The sequence below is a fragment of the Nicotiana sylvestris genome, chromosome 2 (genome assembly GCF_000393655.2).
Source record: "Nicotiana sylvestris chromosome 2, ASM39365v2, whole genome shotgun sequence".
NCBI lineage: Eukaryota > Viridiplantae > Streptophyta > Magnoliopsida > Solanales > Solanaceae > Nicotiana > Nicotiana sylvestris.
The window spans coordinates 180,133,802-180,151,267 of NC_091058.1; the positions used below are offsets into that span (position 1 = coordinate 180,133,802).

A 17,466-nucleotide genomic window follows, 5' to 3' on the forward strand; every position below is an offset into this window, starting at 1 on the left:
CCAAGGGCCAGCCTTAAATTCAAAAACTTGAGGGTCGAATGAGCTCGAGTCAATACCCAAATTGGAGACTGAACCCAAAACAGTTAACTAAATATGCCTAAGAGCAAAAGCATAAGAGCTCAAACGTTGGCTTACACTAAAAGGTCGTACCGACCAAGCACGTAAGAGCCTACAGGCTAGCCCAATATGTCCCAGAGCTATACCATGAATCTGAGGATTCCTTTTAACTCGAAGACTTGTACATCTTGCTAAAATCAAGGAAAAAGGGAATGCATGAAAAATAAAGATGCAAGGTTTCCTTTTTATACATATATGCGAAAAATACAAGCTTCATTTACAAAGATCTTTGAAAGTACTCTATGCAAAATATTAAAGGAAAGGCCTAAGCTAATCTACGTCCCCCTCGGGGATTGTGGTCTGTCAGCTTCTTCCTCGCCGTCTTCGACATCAGACAGAAGGAACTTAGCATCATATTCTTTCGCCTTCGCTTTATCTCTTTCGAGAGATCGAAGCCCCTGGCATGAATTTCCTCGAGGGTTTCCCTCCGAGATTTGCACCTCGCATACTCTTCATTCCTACTCTTATGTTCGAGAGTCCTCCTTAGCTCAGCACGAGCATCGACATCGTTCTTCAAATAGACCGCTACTTGCTCGTCAACCTTGGTTCGGCTCATTACGGCTTCAGCCCGGGTGACGAGGCCAATGCGTATAAGATCTTGGTACTCGTACTCTGTCAAATTCTAGTATAGTTTATGATATCGTCCCACAGAGATTGGAGAATCTAGCTACAAACATATAATATTCTTACTACTATTTGAGAGAATCAAATTGATGAAATTTTGTTTGTTGAAAATTTAAATTGCTTAAGTTGAAATAAAATAACTTTCGGAAGATTTATATTTAAAGAGAGTTGGGAATCATTGAATTCACTCGATAGTGTGATAATAATAAAATCTTAGCTTCTATATGTATTTCTCTTAGAAATAACTATTTATTGTTAATACAATTATATTTTGCTCACTAAGAAATAATTAATTAATAACACTCCACGAGGTTATGCAAACCAATTGATATATGACTCGTGACAATTAAATTGAAATAATTTTCTTGCCTGAATTGTGCTAAAGGATAGCAAAAACCTCTTGCAATTACTTTTTACTAAAAATCAATAATCTTGCCAACTAAAACTCCTCCGTGAGAATTAGAATGGAAGTAAGCAAGATTACAGACTTGGAATGATAGCTTAAAAAGAATTACGCTCACCCTATTATTTTACCCAATAGTTATCGTATATTAATTTTGCTTCGTAAGAATTACAAAATTGACGTACAAGTAACTTTGGAGAATAAATAGATAGAAGTGATAATAATTAATTAAAACTAATATTGCAGCACAATATCGAAATATAATTAAAACGTTTCAGGTCAAGCATGTAGTAAAATTGAGATTAATATTATAACGATCTCGAGCTTCATCAACTATCCCAACAAAAGAGATTACTCCATTATGGAGTCTTTAAATCTCACAAAGAAAGATATTCTTAAAATACTATCAACACTCTTAGAAAATTCAAAAACTACAAGAGGAAAGTGAAAGAGATAAAGAAATAAGTAAAGACCAAAGCTAGAGAAAAGTTGCTAATTAGTCACGTATGATCTTCCTCTTTCAACACAAATATGATATCTTTTTTTTTATAGAAATCAAATCTCATAAGGTGCCACGATGCCTCGTGGTTCTTTTGCCATGATGCGTCGTGCTTCTATTGCCATGATTCCTCGTGGTCTCTTTTTATTCCTTTATTTGCTTTATCATGATATTTTTATTTCCTGCAAAATACTATTAGAAAATACAGATAATTAACATATTATATATATATATATATATATATATATTATTTAAAATAATTTATTTTTAAGTATATAATATACGTATATTTTATAGTCATCAAACTCCCCCGCACTTGAATCTTTGCTCGTCCTCGAGGCAGTAATTTTATTAATAATTGTTGTTTCTTGTAGTGTAAAAAGTAAAAAATAAAATTTCACATAAAATTCAAAACCTATAAGTTTTTCAAGTCACCAAATCTATACCTTGTTTCTGCTTCTGCTTTTGGTTGCCAAAAACTTTCTACTCCTCTTTTGATGAACCTTTTGAGATTGATAACATTATGATCACAATTTTGAGTTTCTCAAATTTTGTCCATAAGCTTGCCCTTCATGTCAGCCTCCACTAATGTAGAATCAACACTAATTTCTAAAATTAATTTAGGACTTTTTCAGGCTTGTAATGATAGTCTTAGCGCTGGTAAAGGTAAAGGGATATATTGGTAGTGACTTTGTTCCATCCAGCTTTATTATTAGAGCTGATTATTTTACCAAAGTAACTATGTACAACTCAACACAAAGAAAATAACTCTAGAGATTGAGCTAAAGGTCCTGGTCTCCAATTCCATAATTAATTTCACTTAAGTCATCATTTCTCTCAATAGATTCCTTAAATTCAAGCTTCTTGAACCAAGAATCTATTCTACAGATATATACACGTTGTTTTCTTCTCCCCCCCCTTTTTTAGAGTGAAATAGAACATTTACTCCACAAGTATTCCTTCATCGCTTGCTTTAATAATCATTGTTTCTCAACTATAACCGGAGGGAGTAGTATTGATCTTTTTTGTAGGATAAACCAATATGGTGTATCAATAAAATTTGGTTTATCCCTCTTTTCTTTTTTGGCTCAAAGTTGGGTGCTAAAAGGTAAAATATAAATATTTGTGGTTAAAAATAGATAGGCTAAAAAGGGCGTCAAAGAAAGCCTAATTTTATTCTAAAAATAGTGCTGTCTAGAATTTCGCCTTGATAGACATTTGGGGCAAGTTCTAGCAGAATTTTATTGATTCTACATGTTGAGATCATAATGCTTCTCAATTCCAACACTTTCTCAAATTTGGAGATACTCGTTCTTGCCTTCACAAAAATAAAATCACAAACTTGGAAGTTATATGGCATAAATGAAAAAAATTATGTTCGAAAAATACGTAAACTTTTACTTTAAAACTTTAATATTGTACAAGAATAACAATTAAGAATAAAACAAAAGATGTATATATATATATAGGGAAAGAGAAGAAAAAACTTGAAAGAGTGTGTGACAATACATGTTTTTATATATAATATACTGACTAATTTACGACCTTATCAGTCATTTGGTCCTGGTTTAAATATAAACCAACAAATTACCTGTGCCAACATTTTGAATTGATTCATTAAATAGTTAATCAACTAGTTACTTAGGCATACCGATCACCATGGAGTTACTCCTGCACAGGTGACTCTGTTTTTGTAGAGGCCTTCATGAGATGTTCTGGTTGTACAATAACCTGGATATTGACTAGATCAATTGATTAAGAATTTAATTACCCAAATATATGTCAGGCTAATGAGGCTCCACTGCTTCTCCCTCAATGGCTACGGGTTTTGTATCTTAGTTTTGAGTTTAACATCGTCAGCTCGACTTATTATTTACAGAATTCATCAGTCTATCAAAGTAACCGATGGTTGTTGTTCAAAATGTCTTCCATAGTACAATTTTAGCCTATGACCATTTACTTTAAACTTGTCTCCCCATTTTTTTGAATTTCAATTGCCCCGTATGGAGTAACACATATAATATTGTAAGGACCCGTCCACTTGGATTTTAATTTTCTTGGGAATAACCTGAGTCGACTATTGTAAAGAAGTACGTGATCTCCAATTTTGAAACTCTTTGGTCGAATCAACTTGTCATGCCATATTTTTGTTTTTTCTTTATAATTTTTAGCATTTTCATAGGTTCCCAATCTCAGTTATTCCAATTCATTAACTTGAATAAATCGCCTTTTACCAGCGGAGGTTAAATCAAAGTTCAGTGCTTTCAATGCCCAAAAAGCTTTACTTTCTAATTCTACGGGCAAATGACAAGCTTTTCCAAAGACTAATCTATATGGAGATGTTCTAATTGGCATTTTGAAAGTCGTTCGGTACGCCCATATTGCATCATCTAATTTTAAAGCTCAGTCTTTTCTTGAGATTCCAACCATTTTTTCAAGAATTCTTTTTAACTGGCGGTTGGAAACCTCAACTTGCCCTTGAGTTTGAGCATGATATGGTGTTCCTATTTTGTGAGTCACATTATATTTTGACAGTAAAGCAGAAAATTGCCTATTGATGAAATGAGTTCCTTGGTCACTAATGATGACTCGCGGTGTGCCTAATCTGGTAAAAATATTTTTTCTAAGAAAATTACACACTGCACGAGCATCATTCTTTCTTGTGGGGATGGCTTCAACCCATCTTGACACATAATCCACAGCCACAAGGATATATTCAAAAGAGTGAGAAGAAGGAAAAGGACCCATAAAATCTATTCCCCAAACATCAAATATTTCACATACCTATATTGATTGCAGTGGCATCTCATCTCTCTTGGTGATATTACCTGTTCTCTGACACCTGTCACATTGTGCTACATACGCTCGGGCATCTTTAAAGAGTGTGGGCCACAAGAATCCGGCTTCTAAAACCTTAAAAGTTGTTTGATTTGCTGCATAATGTCCTCCAATTGCTCCAATATAACAGTGACATAGAATTTTATTCATCTCTTCTTCAAGTACACACCTTCTAATAATATTATCTGCATACTTTTTGAATAAGTAAGGTTCATCCCACAGATAATACTTTGCATTAGATATAAGCTTTTTTCTTTGTTGCTAAGAGAAATCTTGCGGTATCCACTTTCCAACCAAGTAATTCGTGATATCTGCAAACCAGGGTGGTTGAGTCACAATTGTGCCAACTGAAAAATATGTTCATCAGGAAATTCTTCTTTTATCTCATTAAACTCAAGGGGAGGGTTTTCTAATCTAGACAAATGGTCAGCTACTTGGTTCTTTGTCTTTTTTTTGTCCTTTATCTCAAGGTCAAATTCTTGCAGAAGTAAAATCCATCTTAATAATCTAGGTCGAGCATCTTTCTTAGCTAAGAGGTATTGTAAAGCTGCATGATCAGTAGAAACAGTGACTTTGGTTCCTATCAAATAGAAGCGAATCTTATCAAAAGCAAACACTACTGCTAGTAACTCTTTTTCTGTCGTGGCATAATTCACTTGAGCCTCACTCAATGTCCTACTAGCATAGTAAATGGGACGGAAAATCTTATCCCTTCTTTGGCCTAAAACAGCTCCAACTGCTGTATCATTAGCATCACACATGACCTCAAAAGGTTGGTTCCAATTAGGGGACACAACTACAGGTGCAATTGATAACTTTTCCTTAAAGGTTTCAAATGCATTCAAGCAGTTACCTGAAAAATCAAACTTAGCGTCTTTCATCAAGAGGTTAGTCAGTGGTTTTGGAATCTTTGAGAAGTCTTTTATGAATCGTCTATAAAAACCTGCATGACCTAGAAAACTTCTAATTCCTATCACAGTTGTGGGATGGGGTAATCCTGCTATAAGATTAATTTTTGCCTTATCAACTTCTATCCCTTTAGTAGTGATTTTATGTCCTAAAACAATTCCTTCAGTAACCATAAAATGATATTTTTCCCAATTAAAAACTAAGTTTGTTTCTTCACGTCTTTTAAGAACTAAGGTCAAATGGTGAAGACAATACTTATATGTTTTGCCAAATAGTGTAAAATCATCCATAAAAATTTCAAGAATTTTGTCAGTCATGTCAACAAAAATTGCTGACATGCAACGCTGAAATGTAGCAGGGGCGTTGCATAGACCAAATAGCATTCTCTTGTAGGCATATGTTCCATGAAGGCATGTGAAGGTTGTGTTATCTTGATCTTCTAGTGCGATTGGTATCAGATTATATCCTGAGTAGCCATCAAGAAAATAGTAAAAACCATATCCTCCAATTCTTTCCAACATTTGATCAATAAATGGCAAAGAAAAATGATCTTTTCTAGTGACATCACTGAGACGTCTGTACTCAATACTATAACGACCCGACTGGTCGTTTTGAGCTTTTGCACTTGATCACCAGTTCTAGAGTATGACTTGCCTCGTGTAATGTATTATGACTAATGTAGATCATTGGTTTTGGTTTTCCGGAAAATCAGAATGAATTTGAAAGAACAATCTCAGATGAAAGCTTTGAATTTGAAAGGTTTGACCAAGAGTTGACTTATTTGTATATGAGCTCGGAATGGAATTTTTATGATTTGGTTAGCTTTGTTGGGTGATTTATGACTTAGGAGCGTGATCGGAATTTGGTTTTGGAGGTCCGGAGTAGAACTAGGCTTGAATTGGCGAAGTTGAGATTTTGGCGATTTCCGGTTGGTAGGTGAGATTTTTATCTGGGAGTCGGAATGGAATTCCGAAAGTTGTAGTAATTTTGTTATGTCATTTGGGATATGTGTGCAAATTTCCAGGTCATTCGGACGTGGTTTGGTTGGGTTTTTGATCAAAAACGTATTTCAGAAGATTTCTCAAAAACTAGGCTTGAATCCGATGTGTTTAGGGTAATTTGATGTTGTTTGAGGTGCTTTGATGATTGGAACAAGTTTGAATAAGGTATTGAGTCATGTTGGTGCTTTTGGTTGAGGTCCCGAGGGCCTCGGGGTGAATTCGGATGGTTAACGGGAAGATTTTGGACTTAAGAGATCTCAAAAGTTGTTGCTTCTGGTATTTCCGCACCTACGGATTGGGGACCGCAGGTGCGGTGGTGCACATGCGAAAGGGGAGCCGCAGAAGCGGTTTGGGAAGAATAGCCAGGGACCATAGATGCGGCATATGGACAGCACTTGTGGAGTCGCAGATGCGGCTCGTGCACCGCAGATGCGGAACCTGGCCCCTTAAGTGATTTTCGCAGATGCAGAGAAATTACCGCAGAAGCGGTACCGCAGGAGCGGTGGTGGGGTCGCAGATGCGAAAACCCCTGGGCAGAATATTTTAATTCATTTCATCCGCGATTTGAAGCTCATTTACTCCATAGTTGGCCTATTTGAGAGCTTTTTGAAGGAAATCGAAGAGGGGTTCAAGGAGACACGTTTGGAGGTAAGTTTTTCGAACCTAAAACTCGAATCTATTATGAAATCCACCTAGAAATTCATGGAAACTAAGCTAAAAATGGAAGAACTAGGGCTTGGAATTTTGAACTTTTGAATTGGGATTTGAAGGACCATTTGAGGTCGGAATTGAGAACTTTTTGTATGTATGAACTCATGGGGTGATAAAGAATCTAATGATGTGAAAATTTCTGAGTTTCGAGAAGTGGGCTCGAGGCTCGAGTTTTTCTAATTTCGGGATTTTCGATATTTTTCGATTGTTTTCGCTTGGGTTTTATTCCCTTAGCATATTGTGATGCATTCGTTCTGATTTTGGATAGATTTGACACGTGTGGAGGCCAATTTGAGGGGCAAAGGCGTAGTGGCTAGAGATTTCACCAGTTCGAAGTAATAACTGTAAATGTTGTTATGAGGGTTTGAAACCCTGAATTACCCATCGTTGTGTTACTTTGAGGTGACACACACGCTAGATGACCAGCGTGGAGTTGTGCACCATTGGGGATTGTGACTTGGTCCGCCCCGTACGACTGTTAAGTCACGTATTTGATTTGAAGTCTTATGATGTTCCATGTTCTAGAGATTGATATTATATGTTTGGGATTTATGCCATGCTTGGGGCCTTGTGCCGACCTGTTGAGACCCTTAGGGGCACTTTCACTATTTTTCCTCACAGTATTTGTTTTGAAAGCATATCCTCAGTCATGTTTTACCTGTTTATTGTTTAAATCTGGTTTATCGCTTTGTTTCCTAAAAATATGAAAACTGGTTGGGCTGAGTTCCCTGTTTTACTGATGGTTCGAGTGATCGTGAGGTTAATGACTGAGAGAGGACGAGGGCTTAGTTGTGAGGATTATATTGTTACGGATCGGGTGCACGCCGCCGCAATATATATATATAGTATGTATATGGATCGGGCTGCACGCCGCATCGATACTTATATGGATCGGGCTGCACGTCGCAGCAATATATATATTGGATTGGGATGCGCGCCGCAACAATATAACGTTTGGGCTGTAGGAGCCCCTCCGGAGTCTGCACACCCCCAGTGAGAGCCGTCAAATAAATATATGGATTGGGCTGCACGCCACAGTGATATATGGACCGGGCTGCGCGCCGCAGCGATTACTATATAGTACCTATTGAGTGTGAGTGCTAAGTTTGAGCGTTGATTAGTAAAAGTTGAGTCACGAGTGACTGAGAGGCTTGCCCAAGGGGCGATAGATATAGATACATGCATATGAGTGATGCTTTTCCTGAGGGCCTGTTTATGAACTTATTGATTTTTCATTCCTCTTTAAAAATGAGTTTCTATCGAATATGTTGATTATTGACTGTTTACACTCATCTTTATATTGAGCCTCTGTCGAAAGTGTTGAACAAATGTTTTAAAATAACTTTCATTTAAGCTAGGGTTTATGAGATGTTCATAATTTAATCACTGATTTGGTTTTGTTATTTTCACCGATTTTCATGTTATGAGGAGTTTATGATTCCTGTTTTTTTGCCCGAGGGGCTATTTACGAACTATGTTTTGCCCGAGGAGTCGATTATGGTTTTCATCTCTTTTATTATAAATGGTATTGAACCCCTACTGAAATTGTCGAAAAACATTTTCACCTGTTTAATTGATTTTTACCAAAAGGCTGGATTTTAAATAAGACGATCGACTCGTATTCTGAATTAGTAGCTTGTGTGCTTATTGAGTTATCATGAATGTAGATTCATTGTTTCCTACTGCCCAGTGTTTATTTACTCTTATTACTTACTGGGTTGGAGTACTCACATTACTCCCTGCACCTCGTGTGTAGATTCAGGTATTTTAGAACCTGGTAGCGGGTATTGATTGCTCAGACGCGGAGTCATCAGAGGTAGCAAGGTGGTTGCACGATGTTCGCAACACTGCTTCTTCATCTCACTTCCATTTCTGTACTTAGTACGCTTGTTTGTTTTGGTTGTATTCAGACCTTGGTAGATGCTCATGACTAGTGACACCCCGATGTCGGGCTTGTGTAATTATTCCGCATTTTTCTTTTAAATGTTCATTATGATATTAATGGTTTATAAATGGTATAAAAACCACTTTTAAATGGAAAATGGTTGATTTGGGAATTGTATCGACTGACCTTGTCTTCATGAGAGACGCCATCACGACCGGGTCCGGTTTGGGGTCGTGACAAATACAAACTCTCCACCCTATACAGTCCTGATAGGTATGAGCTCATTATTTTCATTTTTATAACTGCTATAACTCCTTTCTTTGGTACTACCTGAATGGGACTTACCTACGGGCTGTCAGAAATGGGGTATATAATACCTGCTGCCAACAGCTTTACGATCTCTTTTTTCACTACTTCCTGCATTGCTGGATTCAATCTTCTTTGCGGCTGGACTATTGGCTTGTAGCTATCCTCAATAAGGATTTTGTGTGTACAAATAGCCGGACTAATCCCTTTAATATCTTCTACAGTCCACCCCAAGGCTCTTTTGTGTGCTTTCAATACTTTAATCAAACTATTTTCTTGTTCTGCAGTAAGAGAAGATGAAATAATTACTGGAAATAAATCTTACTCAAGATAAACATATTTCAAATGATAAGGGAGAGTTTTGAGTTCAATTTTTGATTGAACTTTTTCGGATTTCATCTTTTCTTCTTCTGAATCTTTGTCCAAAATTTCAGCTTCTTTTCTGATGGTGGGATCATCGTCCTGTGTGGTGCCTGATTTGACCAAGCATCTTTCCATTGAATCTGGAATTAATTGATCATCTTTGAATTCATCTGTAAGATAACTAATCATGTCAATTGAAAAACTTGAAGACGGTGTTTCATCTCCTGAATATCTTAGTATCTTTTGCATATCAAATATGACTCTTTCTTCATTAACTCTTAAAATTAATTGTCCTTGATGAACATCTATAATTGCTCTTCTTGTAGCAAGAAATGGTCTACCTAAAATTATTGGTTCATTAGGACATTCTTTCATTTCAAGCACTATATAATCTACAGGGAAAACAAACTTATCTACTCTTACGAGTACATTTCCAATTATTCCCTTAGGTTTCTTAGTACTTTAATCTAAAAATTGAAGAGAAACACTTGTATCTTTTATTTCACCAAGATCTAACTTTTTAAAGATAGAAAATGACATCAAATTTATTGAAGCTCCAGAATCACAAAGTGCTTTTTCAAAATATACTCCTCCCAAAGTGCATGGAATTGTTAAACTGCCTGGATCACCAAGTTTTTGTGGTAGCTTATTTTGAAGTATAGCTCTGCATTTTTCCGTAAGCATTACCATAGAAACTTCTTCTAATTTTCTTTTACTTGACAAAATTTCCTTTAATAAATTGTCACATGAAGGCATTTGTAACAAAGCATCAGTAAAAGGAATATTGATGTGAATTTGTTTTAAAATTTACAAAAATTTTGCAAATTGGTTGTCAAGCTTTTCTCTTTTCATTTTTTTGTGGAAAGGGAATAGTCACAGGGAGAGGAGTTAATTTTTCAATATTTTTTTCTTCTTTTTTCTGGACTTCTTTCTCTTCTGATGGTTCAGAAGGTATTTCAACATTCTTACCCTTATCTACCTGTTATCCTGATCGGTCTGCATAGGATTCATCCAACTCCTTACCTGACCGTAAGGTGATGGCCTTAAGGTGCTCTTTTGGATTTTTCTCTATATTACTTGGTAAGGGACCTTGAATATTTTCTAACACAAGAGTGGTCAGTTTGCTCAACTGAATTTCTAAATTTTTAAGGGCAGAAGTATGACTCTCCATCTTTTCATCAGTGGCCTTAATGTACTTGTACATAAGGTCATCAAGACCTGGATGAGCTTGTTGAGGCCTTTGTTGATATGGGGCTACTTGCTGATAAGGTTTAAAATTCAATTGCCCTCAGTTTTGATTCTGATATCCGGGCAGACCCAGTACAGGTTGTTTCTGAAAGATTTGAGAGTTTTCGACACCATTTGGATTACTCCATTGAAATCCTGGATGTTTATGTGCCATTGGACTTCCAAAAGGGTAAGATTTGTAGCCTATAACATTGACTTGTTCATCATTTTGATGGATTGCTTGTCATTCATGGTTTAGATGATTTCCTCCACACATGTCGCAAACTTCAGACTGGCTTGGTTGTTGTGTGTTCACCTGAAAAGATTCAAACTTTTGTGCCAAAGAAATAATTTGTTGTGTTAGTGTATTTAAAGCATCTGCCTAATTTACTGTAGCAGCCTTCTTGATAATTATACGCTTAGATGTCCATTGGATGGCATTCTCAGAAATTTCATTCAACAATTGTAATGCTTCCTCTATTGTTTTTCCCATTACCGAACCTCCTGCAGCTGCATCTATCACATTTCTAGAAGAGGGTTTTAGCCCGTGATAAAAAATATCATGGTGTGGACATTTTCTTAACATTGCTTTTAACCTTTCCCAAGCTTGATAAACTGACTCTATATTAGTCTGCATGAAATTGGATATGTCTTGTCTTAACTTTATGGTTTTAGCGGGGGGAAAGTATTTATGTAAAAATTTCTAAGTCATTTGGTCCCATGTGGTAATTGATCCTTGAGGCAAACTTCACAACCAAGTCTTAGCATCTCCTTTTAAAGAAAAAGGAAATAGCCTTAACTTAATTGCTTCAGGGGATACTCCATTATACTTAGCAGTTTCAACTAGTTCTAGAAAATCAATTAGATGACTATATGGATCTTCACTTGAATCTCCAGTAAAGATACAAGATTATTGGATCGTTTTAATCAGACCGGTCCTCATTTCAAAGTTGTTAGCTGCCACTGGAGGCTTCCTAATACTAGATTCACAGTTGGAGTGGTCTGGTCTAGCATAATCCCTTAGGATTCTGTTTGCTGGTCTTGGCGCCACTTCATCAAATTGATTCTCTATTTGGACTGGTGGTGGTACTTCACGTGGGTTGATATTTTCGACTTCCTGATCCTGATTCTCCATTTCTTCACAAGCTATTGTTTGAGAAGACGTTTGTCCTTTCCTGCGCGATCGAAGAGATCTTTCAATTTCAGGATCGTAACTTGCCAACTCTTTTGTAGAAGAGCGGGTCATAAACTATTTAAAATTCATAAAGTAAAGAAAATTAGTTCCTAAAATAATAATAGAAATAAACAATAAAAATAATAATAGTAATAATAACAACAATAATAAAAGATTGCAAAGATGATAAAAAAAAATAGGCGTTAAAGGGGAAAAAAATATTAGTACAATAATTTTATTATTTATAGATAATAGTAATATTATACCACACTTGAAATAAAATAGATATATAAAAATGACGCAGCAAGTAAACTGTGACAAGAAAATATAATATTATTCAAAGCATTAGTATTAATACTCGTAATAGTATCTAAAATTACAACGATAATATATAAAAGGGCAATTAATAGTGTGCGAGACTGTGCAAGTATTGATTATAGTATATTTGTTTTTTTTATTAGTAAAGTACTGATAATAGTATAATTGTATTAGATATACTAAGGGATTTAATAAAAATAGCTGGTAGTAATTATAATGAGAAGAAAAAAAATATTATAATAAGTTCTCAAATTAGTAATAAAATATTTAATCTGAAGTAGATATATGCCAATCCCTGGCAACGGCGCCAAAAATTTGACGAGGCCAATGCGTATAAGATCTTGCTACTCGTACTCTGTCAAATTCTAGTATAGTTTATGATATCATCCCACAGAGATTGGAGAATCTAGCTACAAACATATAATATTCTTACTACTATTCGAGAGAATTAAATTGATGAAATTTTGTTTGTTGAAAATTTAAATTGCTTAAGTTGAAATAAAATAACTTTCGGAAGAATATTTAAAGAGAGTTGGGAATCATTGAATTCACACGATAGCGTGATAATAATAAAATCTTAGCTTCTACATGTATTTCTCTTAGGAATAATTGTTTATTGCTAACACAATTATATTTTGCTCACTAAGAGATAATTAATTAATAGCACTCCGCGAGGTTATGTAAATCAATTGATATATGACTCGTGACGATTAAACTGAAATAATTTTCTTTCCTGAATTGTGCTAAAAGATAGCAAAAACCTCTTGCGATTACTTTTTACTAAAAATCAATAATCTTGCCAACTACAACTCCTCCGTGAGAATTAGAATGGAAGTAAGCAAGATTACAGACTTGGAATAATAGCTTAAAAAGAATTACTCTCACTCTATTATTTTACCCAATAGTTATCGTATATTAATTTTGCTTCGTAAGAATTACAAAATTGACATACAAGTAACTTTGGAGAATAAATAGATAGAAGTGATAATAATTAATTAAAACTATTATTCCAGCACAATATCGAAATATAATTAGAACGTTTCAGGTCAAGCATGTAGTAAAATTGAGATTAATATTATAACGATCTCGAGCTTCATCAACTATCCCAACAAAAGAGATTACTCCATTATGGAGTCTTTAAATCTCACAAAGAAAGATATTCTTAAAATACTATCAACACTCTTAGAAAATTCAAAAACTACAAGAGGAAAGTGAAAGAGATAAAGAAAGAAGTAAAGACCAAAGCTAGAGAAAAGTTGCTAATTAGTCACGTATGATCTTCCTCTTTCAACACAAATATGACATCCTTTTTATAGAAATCAAATCTCATAAGGTGCCACGATGCCTTGTGGTTCTTTTGCCATGATGGGCCGTGCTTCTATTGCCATGATGCCTCGTGGTCTCTTTTTATTCCTTTATTTGTTTTATCATGATATTTTCATTTCCTGCAAAATACTATTAGAAAATATAGATAATTGACATATTATATATATATATATATATATATATATATATATATATATATATTTTAAAAGAATTTATTTTTAAGTATATAATATATGAATATTTTATAGCCATCACCGGGCCAACACAACCTCGGCTTTTATCTTCAAAAATTCAAACTTGAGCTTTGTAATCATATCTATTCGAACAAAGCTATTATCACGAGCTAAGCGAAGTTGAACCTCAAAGGCGGAAGCTTTAGTCAAAGCACCCTTCTCCACTGAAGCCTGAACGTTCGCCCAAGCCTTCAACTCATCATACTCGTGCTTGGCTCGGCCAACTTCACTCAGAAGGCGTTTCAGGTCCTCCGTCTTTTCCTGCAACTGAAATAAACAAAACATTAGCCTCAGGAGCTAGAAGAAGGAGCACACACTCCCTTAGAACAAAAACTACATGCTCCTTCAGGTAGCTCTCATAATTCAAGCTTCGACTCACCTCATACCATAAACGTGCCAACTCGACTTCCCTTTCGTTGCAAAGAAGCCTAAGGGATTTCTCCCCATCCAAAGCTTTCCGCAAACTGACTTCCTGACGAAGCAGCTCGGACTTGAGCTTGTCAAAGGCCTATGAGAAGGGAGCTCAATAAGAAAGGGAAGGCACGAAACTCAAAGGGCCTATGCCCAAGAAGGCACGAAACTCAAAGAGCTGTTGAGCTTCCTTGAAGGTCAAACGCACATCTACTAGTCTAGCTCCCTAAGCCCTAGAAGAGCAGATCCTGGTTGGGACACAGTCGCTCGGTGTATACGGTCCCGGGCTTGGAGCATCCCTCGAAGTACCTTCGTTGGGAGGGAGGGCGGAGAACCGTCATTCCTCAAAGTACCTTCAAAGGGAAAAAAAGATGACAGTAGAGGAGAAACCATTTTTTCCAAAGCTAGAGATCACGGGCGTAGCAGGCTCAACCGATACTTCCTCTCCGAGCCCCGGGTCTGGATTCGTCTTGTTTTGAGCACCATCACCATGCAAAGGCCTTTCTTTCCTATTATTATCATTCTTTAGCCCAAATGTTGGCGATCCTTCTACCTCTCCGAGAGGGCACTGTCTCGCCTCAATGGATTCCCCGATGCTTACGATAATGGGGTTAGTGCGCATAAAAAGAAAACGCCATTCAAAAGGGAGCAAGTAGCATAACACATACCATGATGTTTTGCCTCCCATCTACCCCTAGACAAATCTCGCCATTTACGCTCATTATAAGTCGAGTGGGTTGCTAGCTTTCGAGCCCAATCCGGCAGGTCAGGTACCTCGCACGACATTCATGAAATTGCTGCAAAAAAGGAAAACGAAGGCACATTACAGAGCCCGACTTCTCCATAATTAAAAACTACAAAGGCACGAGTATACCACTTACGTGTAAAATTCCACCCCTCAGGAAATGGCAGAAACTCCATAGGGATAATATCGACAGTCCGTACTTGGACGAATCGGCTCATCCACCCCCGATCTCCGTCGGCTTCATCATCAACAATGAAAGGCGTAGTGGATCGGCATCGCAGGGTTAGCAGACCTCGATAGTGAAAAGGACGATACAGCCTGATGAGATGGCTAAGAGTTAATTCAAGCCCTGCTTTCTCCGCAAAGAACCTCATCATCAATACTATCCGCCAAAATGATAGATGAATCTACGCCAAGGTAACCTGGTACTTTTGACAGAAGCCGAGCACAACCCTATCAAGGGGGCCCAGTGCAAAGGGGTTCGTGTACACATTTAGAAACCCCTCGGCATGATCCACGATGCTCTCCTCCGGGGAAGGTACCATCAATACTACCTTTTCTCCCTATCTATAGTCCTTCCTCGCTGAATTAAGGTGCTCCTCTCCTATTAAAGAAATAAACTTCGAGGCATACTCCCAATGACCTCGAACGTTGGTAGTCTTTTCTAACAGAAGATCCCCCATCGAAATAAAATGCCCAGATGTGGAACTCCCTTCTCCTTGCCAAGCGGACCTTGACGTAGCATCCATGTCTGTGGTATAATTAAGGAATTGGAGTAAGACTTGAGCAAGGGCGTCAAAATTGAAATGATGGAGGACCTAGCGTAGGAAAGGAGAATTATATAAAAGAGGATAACTACTCAGAATAGAGGAATCTTCAAAAGGGCGAAGACAACCCTATATTTGGAAAAAGCGACGATTATCCACTTGCCTCAAAGGCCAATTAAAAATGCTGGCTAAAACTTTTATTGCTTTGGAAAGATGTGCCGGAGGGATCGCCTCTGCCATTTCATAACCATGTCATACACTTAACGCCGCTATACGACAGACCCGCGCATCAACCAAGCCTCGAGATGGTACCCGATCTCGAGGACCTCCACAAGAATAATATAGGCTCTAAGGAGCCACCAATATTATTATAGGCCTCGAGATGTTACCCGATCTCGGGGACCTCCGTTAAAAAGAATATAGGCTCCAGGAAGCCATTGGCATCATTGCAAGTCTCGAGAGGGTACCCGATCTCGAGGACCTCCATAAAAAAGAAGATAGGCTCCAGGAAGCCATTGGCATCATTGCGAGTCCTGAGATGGTATTCGATCTCGAGGACCTCCACCAAGAAGAAAGGCTCCAAGAAGCCAATAACATCACTACACGTCCTGAGATGGTACCCGATCTTGAGGACCTCCACCAAGAAGAAGATATGCTCTAAAGAGCCACTAATATCCTTATGAGACTCGAGATTATACTCGATCTTGAATGCCCCTCTCAAAAAGAAGATAAGCTCTAAAAACCTACTCATACGGGCTTGGCCTCGAGGTACCATCTAAACCCGGGTAAGCCCTCATCCGGGATCTATCTGCAATGCCATAAGGCTACCTACTCTGGGTTCAAAGCAAGTCTCTAGGTAGCCCGAGCTTGAGCAAACCCCCACTCGGGGATTGCTCCTAAAAGCCTAAAGGTTATCCTTATTCTCAGGAATCCGAGCAAATCCCCCCATCGAGGACTATCGCGGGCTCTAAAGGGTTAAGTCTCGTATTGAAAGTTCAAAACCCCACTCTCATTCAGCTCGAAGTCGGGGATCCCGACAACCCGAGTTTATCAATTCAATCCGGGCTCGATCAGAGGAATGACAAAGGGTTCTATAATTAATCAATCAAGATCCAGAAGAAACACTTGCACCCGTGATCAATATTCGCACCAATTGTTAGAGTCATGCATTCAGATTTTTCACAAATGTAGATAAAAGGAAATATAGTGTAAATCAGACACAAGTTGAAGAAACATCTTTATATTTATAAGCACACTTTACAAAAGCCCACGAAGGGTCCTTACATATGATTACAAAAGCCCACGAGGGGTCCTTACACAGAAACAAAGAAGCAAAAAAGTATACATATCGTAAAAGCTAAGAGCCTAATCTATTCTCGGGGGTGCATCCTCAGCGGCAGTATTTTCGAGCACAATCTCCTCGGGGGTCTCATCTCGGTCTTCCAAAACAGCATATTCAAGGGAGAAGATGAAGAAGAGGAAAGTGATGAAGAAAGAGTAGAAAAAGATGAAGAAAAAGCGATAGCCCGCCAAAGAACAAAAGCTTTTACCAGGCCAAGAAGATCACGGCCCGATAGAAGACTTGGCGAGCGTTGGCCTTACCTGTAAG

General features: G+C 37.4%; 1 non-coding gene across 1 annotated transcript; it reads left to right on the plus strand.

Moving 5' to 3' along the window:
• The first annotated feature begins 11,440 nt into the window (after positions 1-11,440).
• Positions 11,441-11,547, plus strand: LOC138886566 (small nucleolar RNA R71). The gene has a single exon (XR_011405616.1). It is a non-coding gene; the product is annotated as a small nucleolar RNA R71 (small nucleolar RNA).
• The last annotated feature ends 5,919 nt before the right edge of the window (positions 11,548-17,466 follow it).